General features: G+C 37.6%; 1 long non-coding RNA gene across 2 annotated transcripts; it reads left to right on the forward strand.

Moving 5' to 3' along the window:
- The first annotated feature begins 234 nt into the window (after window positions 1–234).
- Window positions 235–3,269, forward strand: LOC134156928 (uncharacterized). 2 transcript variants are annotated; one of them, XR_009962135.1, is made up of 3 exons: window positions 235–856; window positions 1,273–1,804; window positions 2,209–3,269. It is a non-coding gene; the product is annotated as an uncharacterized LOC134156928 (long non-coding RNA). The 2 variants fall into 2 exon arrangements; XR_009962134.1 differs by having other exon boundaries at window positions 2,264–3,269.
- Window positions 3,270–10,213: the final 6,944 nt, after the last annotated feature.

A 10,213-nucleotide genomic window follows, 5' to 3' on the forward strand; every position in this document is an offset into this window, starting at 1 on the left:
TTTGTTTATTGCCTGACACCCAAGTTTAGGATAATAGTCAGAAAGAAAAGAGGTGGAAATTTTTTGATTAACTGAAAAAAAAGGTGCAATTTTAACAAATCATTGAAAGCTGTATACAGCTTTTCTATCCTCTCCTTAAAGAGGTCCTGCTGCTTTTCTAGTTTAAAAAGCATTGAAGTCATGGATTTGTAGTTCCTTGCTATCCAAAACCAGCTTATATTTTTAAGGCATTTGACATCAAATCAAAGATTTTTTGTGACTAATGAAAATAACTTTGTTGCATACTTCATAGTTTAGACTTTGATACCTTTTGGTAAGGCTGTTGGATTTTTCTTTTTCTTCTTAGACTTCTCAGTCAAAGAAACAGAAAGTGCCAAGAATGTGAAACAGCCTGGAAATATTTTCTCCTCCATCAAGAAACACAACATGTCCTTTCAAAGCTTAATTGAGCAGCACAGAGCTAATTAGCTGTCCGAAGACATGCCATTTAATTCACTACCCAGCATTAATTTGTTCTACAGACTGAGCTTATCTCATATATAAATGCCTTTGCCCTGTGGCTTTCCAAACAGCTGCAATATACAAAAAAGACTGATAACTCTGTCATTTAAATGTTGCTTGCTTCCTTCACTTCTGCATAAAATACTGAATTGCATGTGAATTGTAACTGGAAAGTTTTCATGGTCACAATGAAAAAATAATTTGTTTTTATTTCCTTTTAGCTGGAAATGATGTTATCACTCTGGGATTGAAAAGCCACCATTTGAGGTTTGCACTAGATTATAATTTGCAATTTGCTAATCTAATGTGGAATTTTGATAGTATGTTGAATGAATAGTTTCAAAGCTTTTTGAAGGTAAGTGGGTAGTGAATAATTACTTTATCATTTTCTCTTTACTGTAAAAAACCTAAGTATATTTGTTAAGCTATTATAACAGAAGAGTTGCTGCAGTTAATATGAAAGAAATTTTACGCTGCTAATCTTTGAAGCATATAGTATTATTTTCAGAGACTAACAAATTCTGTCGCTTCTCCATCTTCAGTAAGAACATCATGATTTTCTTAGGATATGTAATGAGTGAGTTCATGAAATGTGACTCTCATGCCCAAATACTTAAGTCTATAATGTTACACTGGGTGTCTTGCTGAACTTGTTGTTCCAGCAAATGTTTGCAATTAATTTCCTCTCAGTACCAGTTGATGCCTTTGTATGTTATACTATTTATGTGAAGTCCTGTAGGAAAGAAGTTTGAAGCCTTTTTCTCTTTACAGAGGAAAAATTATACACTTGGTCCTTAAAACATGTTTGTAGTAAGCTGGTTTTTTTTTCCCTACAAATTTTTCTTTGAAGATCCACGTCAAAGAATTTGGAGATGTTTATGTGGGACCCTAGGCTTTCCCCAGGCTCTGACACATTCTCAAGATCCAGCCTCCATCAGAGCTTCATTTCTGGGAACACTAAAAGCTAAAGGGACAGAGCTGCTGCTTACTTGGGCTGCCAAAGACTGGGAGCAGGGAAGGAGAATGTGAAAAAGGGGATGAATGAGATAAAAAAGAAGTATTACAGAAAGGGCTGGAAGAGACAACTGTGTTAATAGAGTACTTTTGCCAGCATAAAAGAACTTTTGCTAGTGAAGTGAGGTGCAACTTCCCAAAATCTATCCCTAATCCATACCAAGTGACTAGGGATAGGAAATATTTATCTCTTCTATCAACATTTTTTTGTGCAATCCTGCGTCACAAATGACTTGCTAAAATGGTCCATTATGGTCGGTGACCAAGGAGTGGATAAAATCTGCTGCCTGTAGGTATGCTACACTGCACTTGAGTGTCCTGTGTATCCTCGCTGGCATACTCTCCATCCCATGTGTCTTTGTCTTCTATACTGAGAGTCCCTCATCTGCATCTTCCTTGGCCTTGAGTTGGTCAGCTCTGTGAGGAAATAAAAAGTAACGAAATAGCATTATTATTTGTTCATATAAATTGGTTTCCCAGTGTAAACTACTGGAGTGGCAGTGATCCAGTGATTTATAAAGCTTATATATCAAGAAAAGAGATAAAGGAAAGATATTTTCCATTTTTAAACCTTGAGTAAAAAAAAAAAAGAAAAAAAAAAGGCAGCCCTATGAATTTTACTGCTGGATCATAATGCATGTTTTCTGTAGTTAATGCAATTCTGTATTTAGAGAAGCCAGTATTGAATTTCAGGATTTATAGGAAGCTATGGGCACTGTCCTCTCAACCTCAGATTCATGCATTGCAGATGCATGCCTGTATGAGGCTTCTAGGGCAGGCATCATTCATCCAGCAACTGATCCTCAGCATAATCAGGTCCTGAGCTCTGCTTCCTCCGTTGCCTTACCAACCTAAGGTGAAGGTTGTGCTCCTCTCGCTGACCCTGTGCAAGTGAGCAACTGCATCCCTCTCTCCTGAAAGACAGAAGTGACAATCCAGTTGTTAGCTGCTCATTGTGCAAATGGAAAAGACTATTTTTATCTAGCTGAAAGATAGAGGATGAAGTGTCACCTTCCTGGGATGACAGGTGGTAAGACAAACAGTCCAACCACAGACAGTTTTCCTGGGAACATGATCTGCTCGTGCATATTGATATTGGCTTATTGAGCTGCTGATCACCTCTTTTCGCTGCATGGACTGTGGCAGCTCTGAGTGTGAGGCACCGGGTGCGTAGCTGGGAAAGGGCTTTCCTGCTGCTAGTATAAGTGCTTTGGGGAAGTTGTACACACTATGCACTTTGTCTTACTGCACAAAAAAGAAAAGTGGTGATAAAATGTGAAACATTTGTCAAATCCTGATATATTATTGTTTGTGGGTGAACAGCTTATGACTGCTTTGCAGGTCAAGTATTAAGAACATTCAGCCTTGATTTTTTTTTTTTATTTAATTTACTTTGTGTTTCTGACTAATTTTTTGTCTTTTAAATACTTGGAGAATGAGTTAGAATTATTACTATTTATAACTATTTCTATTTCAGGAAAGTTTGGATTATCTGTTTTATTGCAACTGAATTAGTTCCTTTTTGTTTCCGAACTGTGTTATCTACATAAATAACTTCACAGCACATCCTCAGTTGCAGCAGTCCTTCATTTTGGCATCAACTTTAATATCATTATTTATTCTTATCTATTACGTTCAGTGTGAGATTAAGGAAAGGTTTATTTTTTTATTAAGTGGCAATAGTTACTGCTGATGGGTGACAATTTACAACTCTGTTACCACTAAGGAAAAAAACCCACCTTTTGTTTTTGTTATTTGTTTGGAACTGATTGCTGGTATGAAAGAAATAAAAAAAGTTGTACATCCAAGGAGGCTTATTGCATTATCAGGCAATACACCTGCCTAACTGATAAATAAGACTCAGCCTTGCAGTTAATAAAAAGCTGGAGTTATTTCAGGCTGAAATACAGTAGAGTAAAAAAATGCAAATATTGTTCATGACAATTGCACCATCATAAGAGAACTGGAGGTCTTAGCTGTGAGTTGAAGGAAATCAGTGTTCTGCTCTAAGTCTAGGCTTTTGGCTTTTCAGATTAATCTTTTCTATTAGTTTCTAAACATTAAAATGCCACTTTAAAATATGTTAATTTGAACCTGAAAATGACCCCATGCTAATGTAAGTATTGCAAATAAATAAAATCCTATGAATTTTCAATTATCTTTTTCTTAGAAAAACAAAGAAAATATCAGGATATCAGACTTCAGTCATCCTAACAGTAACTAATTAGCTATTAGAAAATTTTGCTCAGCAGCATTTTGCAGCCCACCATTAGACTACCATCTTGTGAAAATAAATACCGAAGCAGAAGCAAACTGAACTATTCCCCTTCCAGACCTCCATGTCTGCCCACAGTGGCAGCACTGTGAAATAGGCCACACAAATTCCATAAACGAGAAGTAAGGACAGGGGAGCAGAATGAAGAGAGTCCATAAAGAAGAAAACAACTCAAACCCACCACATCCCCCAAGCTCCAAAGCCCTTTTCCTCTCAGACAGCAGCTCCTTGTGATACCTATTGATTTTACTGACCATTTGGCAAGGCATCTTTGTCTTGGCCAGGACCCGAGTTTTGCAGCTTGTCAGAGATGTAGGATGAGCTTTGGTGCTGCCCTTGCTTCCTCCTTGCTGATTTCTTTGCCTTGCTCTTCTGTAACTAAAGATAGTATTAGGCTCATGAGATGTTGTTTGAAATGATTCAAGTGTCTGGTCTCATTTAGATTTTGAGGGAAGACCACGTGTGTAGTAGTGCATGTCTTATTATTAATGGGAAACACAAACCCCTTCGTTATGCTACTCTACACATATTTCATAAATGAAAATTCTCAGTTCATGGTTTCCATAATTGTTTGAATTAAAGTTGAGGGAAAAGGTTGACATTACAATTTTTAGGTAGGAGAAATTTCTAAAGGTTTTTTTCTCCTTTCGTGCCTGGGGCAAGATTTATTGGATGATGTTGCAAAGGAGAGTTGGATTTGGCAGCTTACAAGTGCAATGAAAGTGTCTCTTACTTTTTGCCTCAGGTACATTCACCTTCCAAATAAATTTTAAGTAATCTTGTGGGCTTTCCATGTCAATTATTCTGTTTCCTGCATGTAGAAAACCTTAAAAGTATAAATTAACTGTTCATTCTTTTCCTCCATCTTGTTTCATTAGATTGTATATGACCTGCTGGACAGTAGTGAAGGGGAAAGGGACCTGGGGGTCCTGGTGGATAGGAGGATGACCATGAGCCAGCAATGTGCCCTTGTGGCCAAGAAGGCCAATGGCATCCTACGGTGCATTAGAAGGGGTGTGGTTAGTAGGTCAAGAGAGGTTCTCCTCCCCCTCTACTCCGCCTTGGTGAGGCTGCATCTGGAATATTGTGTCCAGTTCTGGGCCCCACAGTTCAAGAAGGACAGGGAATTGCTTGAAAGAGTCCAGCGCAGAGCTACAAAGATGATTAAGGGAGTGGAACATCTCCCTTATGAGGAGAGGCTGAGGGAGCTGGGACTCTTTAGCTTGGAGAAGAGGAGACTGAGGGGTGACCTCATCAATGTTTACAAATATGTGAAGGGTGAGTGTCAGGATGATGGAGCAAGGTTTTTTTCAGTGATGTCCAGTGATAGGACAAGGGGCAATGGGTGTAAACTGGAGTATAGGAGGTTCATGTGAGCATCAGGAAAAATTTCTTTACTGTGAGAGTGACAGAGCACTGGAACAAGTTGCCCAGGGGGGTTGTGGAGTCTCCTACGTTGGAGATATTCAAAGCCCGCCTGGACAAGTTCCTGTGTGATGTACTCTAGGTTTCCCTGCTCTTGCAGGAGGGTTGGACTAGATGATCTTTTGAGGTCCCTTCCAACCCTTGGGATTCTGTGATTCTGTATATGAAATTTCCATGGTTCCCATTGGACACTACATTCTGATACCTGCCCCCTTCAAATGGGTTGTAAACACATTTACTTTGTAAATAGATGCTTTTCTCAGTTTAAGGAAATTCCAGTCTTTAAGGCCAGAGCAAGCCAGCTCAGTGAAAGAAATGCTAGGTGACTTCTGAACCTTCTAAAAGCGAACTCAAGAAATTATTGTGAAGTAACTGTCAGATTCAAAGGTATTTAGCTCCACGTGGTATGTTTGCAGCTGTCTTAGAAGCTAATACAAATTGATGGTTATCAGAAAAAGCAAACTAGGTCTTAACTCCCATTTTCTTACATTGTTCTGAAATACGAACACACAAATAATTCTGCAAAACCAACCAGATTGACTGACATTCAGATTTGACAGAATAGGACACTAAAAATTAAGAAAGTCCAGATTTTCCTGATTCAGTACCAGAATGAGTAGCTCAACAAAACACTTGTTAAAACTTCTGCTGCTTCTACAAATTTTTCTCTTATTTCCATTTCGCTCCTCATGGTACTGCATGTTGATTTATTCTTGAGATACTGGGATAAAGTTTCCTCCATAGACAGAGGTTTTCAGCACCTTCAGGTGCTTCAAAAAAAAAAGAATGGCTTCTCCTAAGGCTCAGGATATCAAACAGAATAGAGAGGAATGTACTTTCTTGCAACACCTTTTCTCCTGAGAAGGTAAAAGCCGTTGAATTTTTTTTAATCACTAAACTGATGAGGAGGTTTCTCTTCCTTTAGTTTGGAACTGTAAATTTTCTTTAATTAGAGGAAAAGAGATTTTTTTGAGAAATGCCTGTTTTGCACAATGATTATCGTGTAATAACCTCATTTGTTCCTATCATAACATTTCTTAAAATAAAAGTAGCAGCTTTAATACTCACCAGTGTGACCATTCCTTATTGCTTTATGGAATATATTTGTAAAAGAATGTACTAGAAGTGTCTCTGTGTGTAAAACACTGCTTAGACAAAAAATCACAGTGTATTGAAAATACTGGAATTGCAATCAAGTTATTTCATAAACTTTGGGACATTTCTGAGTGTCAACCTGTACTTGAGAGCAATCTTACAGTAATGAATCATTCACATGCACATAATAAAACACAAGAAACACTACATACATGCTTCTATAGGCTAGGGAAGCAACTAACTTCCAGAGGGTTTTAGAAATAGGACTGGGAGAAAATGTTTTTTAAAATTAGCAAATATATAGCACCTTGACAGTGTCATTTAAAACCTAGCAGGAGAAAAGAAGCTGACTATATGTCTTATCAGCGAGTACTTCCCAAACAATTTAGTAAATGTGCTGTTTTCTCATTTCAGTAGGCAGTCTCTAGCAAGGTAAAGTGCTACAGCTTTTTTTCAGGTGTGATCTCATTTTGTTCTAATGCTGTCATGAGGCCATTTCACTGTATGTAAGAGTTAATGTTCTGAGAATTGGAAATTCAAGTAATTAAATCAGGAATCCATTTCAATAGCTTAATTGGCTGAATGCTCTTTGCAAGTATAGGAAATGATACGTGGTAGTTTTTTGTGAGATCTGTTTATTTACACAATTCTTCTATGGAGTTGCATTTACCCATTCTTGTGGTCTTGTATCTGCAACAAGCTCTTTCTGAACTGCTAACATACTGCCTGGGTCTCCAGATAAAGTTATGCAATTGATTACAGATCTCTTTCTCAGTTTTTCTCCTCATACATTGTTTCAAATTTCCTTAAAATTTTTCAGCTGCTAAAGGAGAAAATTTCCTTCCAAGGTATTTGTAATGTCTTTTACTGGCATAATGAGTTAAGGTTTACCAGTTCCCTGGACTTTGTTAGTTTGTTTGTGCCCAATAAGATTTCACTGTGGGCCAAAATATCTGCAAAAGATCTGGATTATTTTTTAGCTTGGTACATTTCTGTGATGTTGTAATTCAATAACGTACTTCTCAGCACAGGAGCACTCCTACGAGACCCTCAAGGGGCTTGAATGTTTTATTGAACAAAATAACGAGTGGATTTGTATTTTCCATTCTAAAAATTGCTGTGAGTATAAACACCTACTCACATTCCAGACTTACTGAACTAGAGTAAGCTTTAGCCAGAGACACGAAACCTACTGCTGTGAAGGGGTTACATTCGTTGTGGTGGCTCTTGCAATGCAGCAAAACACAATTTAGCTGCAAACTTGGCTCTTTGCTTAACACTCCTACTAAAAGATGTTAATTCTCCATGTGTGCTAGTAGTGTGTTCAATTTAACAATTTTTGACTGATTAGTTGGACTCTTCCTGCCTTTTATACAATGGTACTCTTATCAGCTCTTGAAGTTTTATATTGTACTTTTAAAAATGTTTTAGAAATTATGTTTGTGCAAAGGATCTTCATTTAGTGCTTTTAAAGTGGGCCTGGCCTGGAATTCAGATTTTGTTCACTTTCCATGGGATTTGAGCTATGTAATAAGTTTTAAAGTCATTGCAAGTGTAAGGTAAAGCATATCAATTTAAAATCATGCATAAGCAAACCCAGTCTGTGAAGGGCAAAACTACAGTTTGCATAGTGAGACCAAAGACAGCATTAAACATCTGGCAGCAATATAACTGGTGCAAGCAGGGGTCAGAAAACCATCCCAGGATTTACTGCAAGTTTTCCCAGCTGGCACCTGTGCTGTGGCAGAAGTATCAGCATCAGTACCTTACACAGTTATCTAGTGTAGAGAAGCCTATCTGAATTATAATTATATCTTTGACTGAACTAAAGACAAGTTCTGAGCACTGAAGTCACTTTTGAAAATGAAATTTAGCTGAGTTTGAAAATTGGATTTCCCTAGTCTATTGACAGGTTCCTAAAGGACCAGCCAAGTGGGACAGAAAACAGGTTTATAAATGAAATATGTTATTTACTGGTGGAACATTAGGGATGCCACTGGCAAAGTGTTTTGAATAAGTCTTCCACTGAAATTATTAGTGAGATAGATGCAGAAAAAAGTAATGACTTCATTAGTTGCTAGGATACGAAATAAAGTAAAAATTCTCACACAGTTATTACTTCTGGTGTTGTAAAATAAAGTGGTCTGCATCTTATGGACAGTGCATGTTTAACCCATATTTGTAAAGCTTCCCAGAATATATAAACAACTAGTCTGTTTTTCCACACCGGGTGCCCAGAAAGCTTATCAACAGCCTGCTTCTGAGGCGTAGCAGATTCTCTATAGTACAGTAACTGGTATTTGATATGTAAATAAATCAGACAAGACACACCACAGAATATAAAAGGATCGAAAGGTAATGCTCTTCATTAACCCTGGTATGTGCTTTCACAGATGTAACAAATACCTGACTAGTACTGGAAATACAGGCAAAATGTCATGCATCAATAGGTTTCTGTGACTTTTACCACTGAAGTGTTTAAACTGAAGCAATTCTTTCGTACAAGCATATAGATCCATAAAGGTGCTAGTATTGTAATCTGAATGAGAAATTGTCACATGATTGGAGAAAGGCTTAGTGTCCTAAAAAGAAAAACAGCAACCATCACATCTTCACGAAGAAAATTAATTTATTATTTGCATAGCAAAGCCGTCAAGGCTTCATATGAGATCAGCAGCCCCATTATAAGCAAAATGTTAGACATTTCCTTCTCCCACTTGTATGTTCCTCTAAAAGGTGTTTTCTAGCTCGGCCAGAATTTCTAGACAAGATACATGAGCCATTTGCTGAAGTTCTTCTTTGGGTTTTGAACCTGCCTTACCTTGAGCCAGGTGAAGATGACCTGGAGGAGGAGGAAAACAGTAAAAGAAATCTTAGAAATGTACTGTGTTCCTCCTTCAGAGGAAAAAGGATTACTTACTGCATTCATATTTTCACTTGAAATCGTCATCTTCCCTATTGCATTTGTCTAAGATTGAGACATCCTTACATGAAAGAAAATGGCACCATAAAAAGTGTGTTAGTCTGCAGAAGACCCTAGTGAAATTGCTTGTATTTTAGCTGTGTTTAGGAAACCAAAGACAATTTTTCAATGATCTGTTGAGAGGGGCTTTGGAGAACTGCACAGGGAAAAAAGTATTTATTTAGGTGTGCATTACACTATGAATCATTCTCTTCACCATATTTCAGAGTTATAACATTTGTTGGACTCTTTTTAAGAAGACTGGAAGCAAGTATTTAGCTAACCTGAAAGGCAGAAGGAAAGATAAACTCTTTAGCATAGAGTGGACTTTGATCTTTCTTAGCCTAATTGTGCAGCGTCACAACAGATGTGTGAAGTCAGTGATACTGTGATACCAGGTATTGTGATACCTGGCTCAAAGAATTAAATTTGATACAACAAAACCAGCCTGTACTTGAAAGCAAGTAAATCTGCTACTGCTTTCAAGACCTGAAAAGTATCATCCAAGGTCAGATTCACTTAACAACTGAAATCCTTGAAGACTTGCATAGCGGAGAGAAAGGGGGTGAGGCCTAGACCACACCTGCTTTATAAACCCAAATTCACACTTCAGAAAATGTAATAGAACTTAGTGACTGCAGTACATGAAAAGTTTTCTCTCTGCTCCTTCCCCTACCCTTATTTTTCAGGCAGTGAATCTACAGAAAAAGTGAAAAAGTCATCAGTTTCCAAATGAATTAATATTTTCCCAATTTACAGGTTGTTCACCTGCATATTTTGTTTGATGTGTAATGGAGATGTAACACTTTCAAATGGTCTTACTGACTCATGTTCCCCATGCTGTGCTGTGCCTGGGTGCCAGGTTACTGGGGGTGATTATTTGCTGGATTGTGTTTGTTTCTCCTTTAACTAATCACTTGAAAAATGCTGAACAGGAGTGT

The sequence above is a fragment of the Pezoporus occidentalis genome, unplaced genomic scaffold (assembly GCF_034315485.1).
Source record: "Pezoporus occidentalis ecotype Australia unplaced genomic scaffold, CSIRO_AGI_Poc_V1 ctg12, whole genome shotgun sequence".
Classification (NCBI taxonomy): domain Eukaryota; kingdom Metazoa; phylum Chordata; class Aves; order Psittaciformes; family Psittacidae; genus Pezoporus; species Pezoporus occidentalis.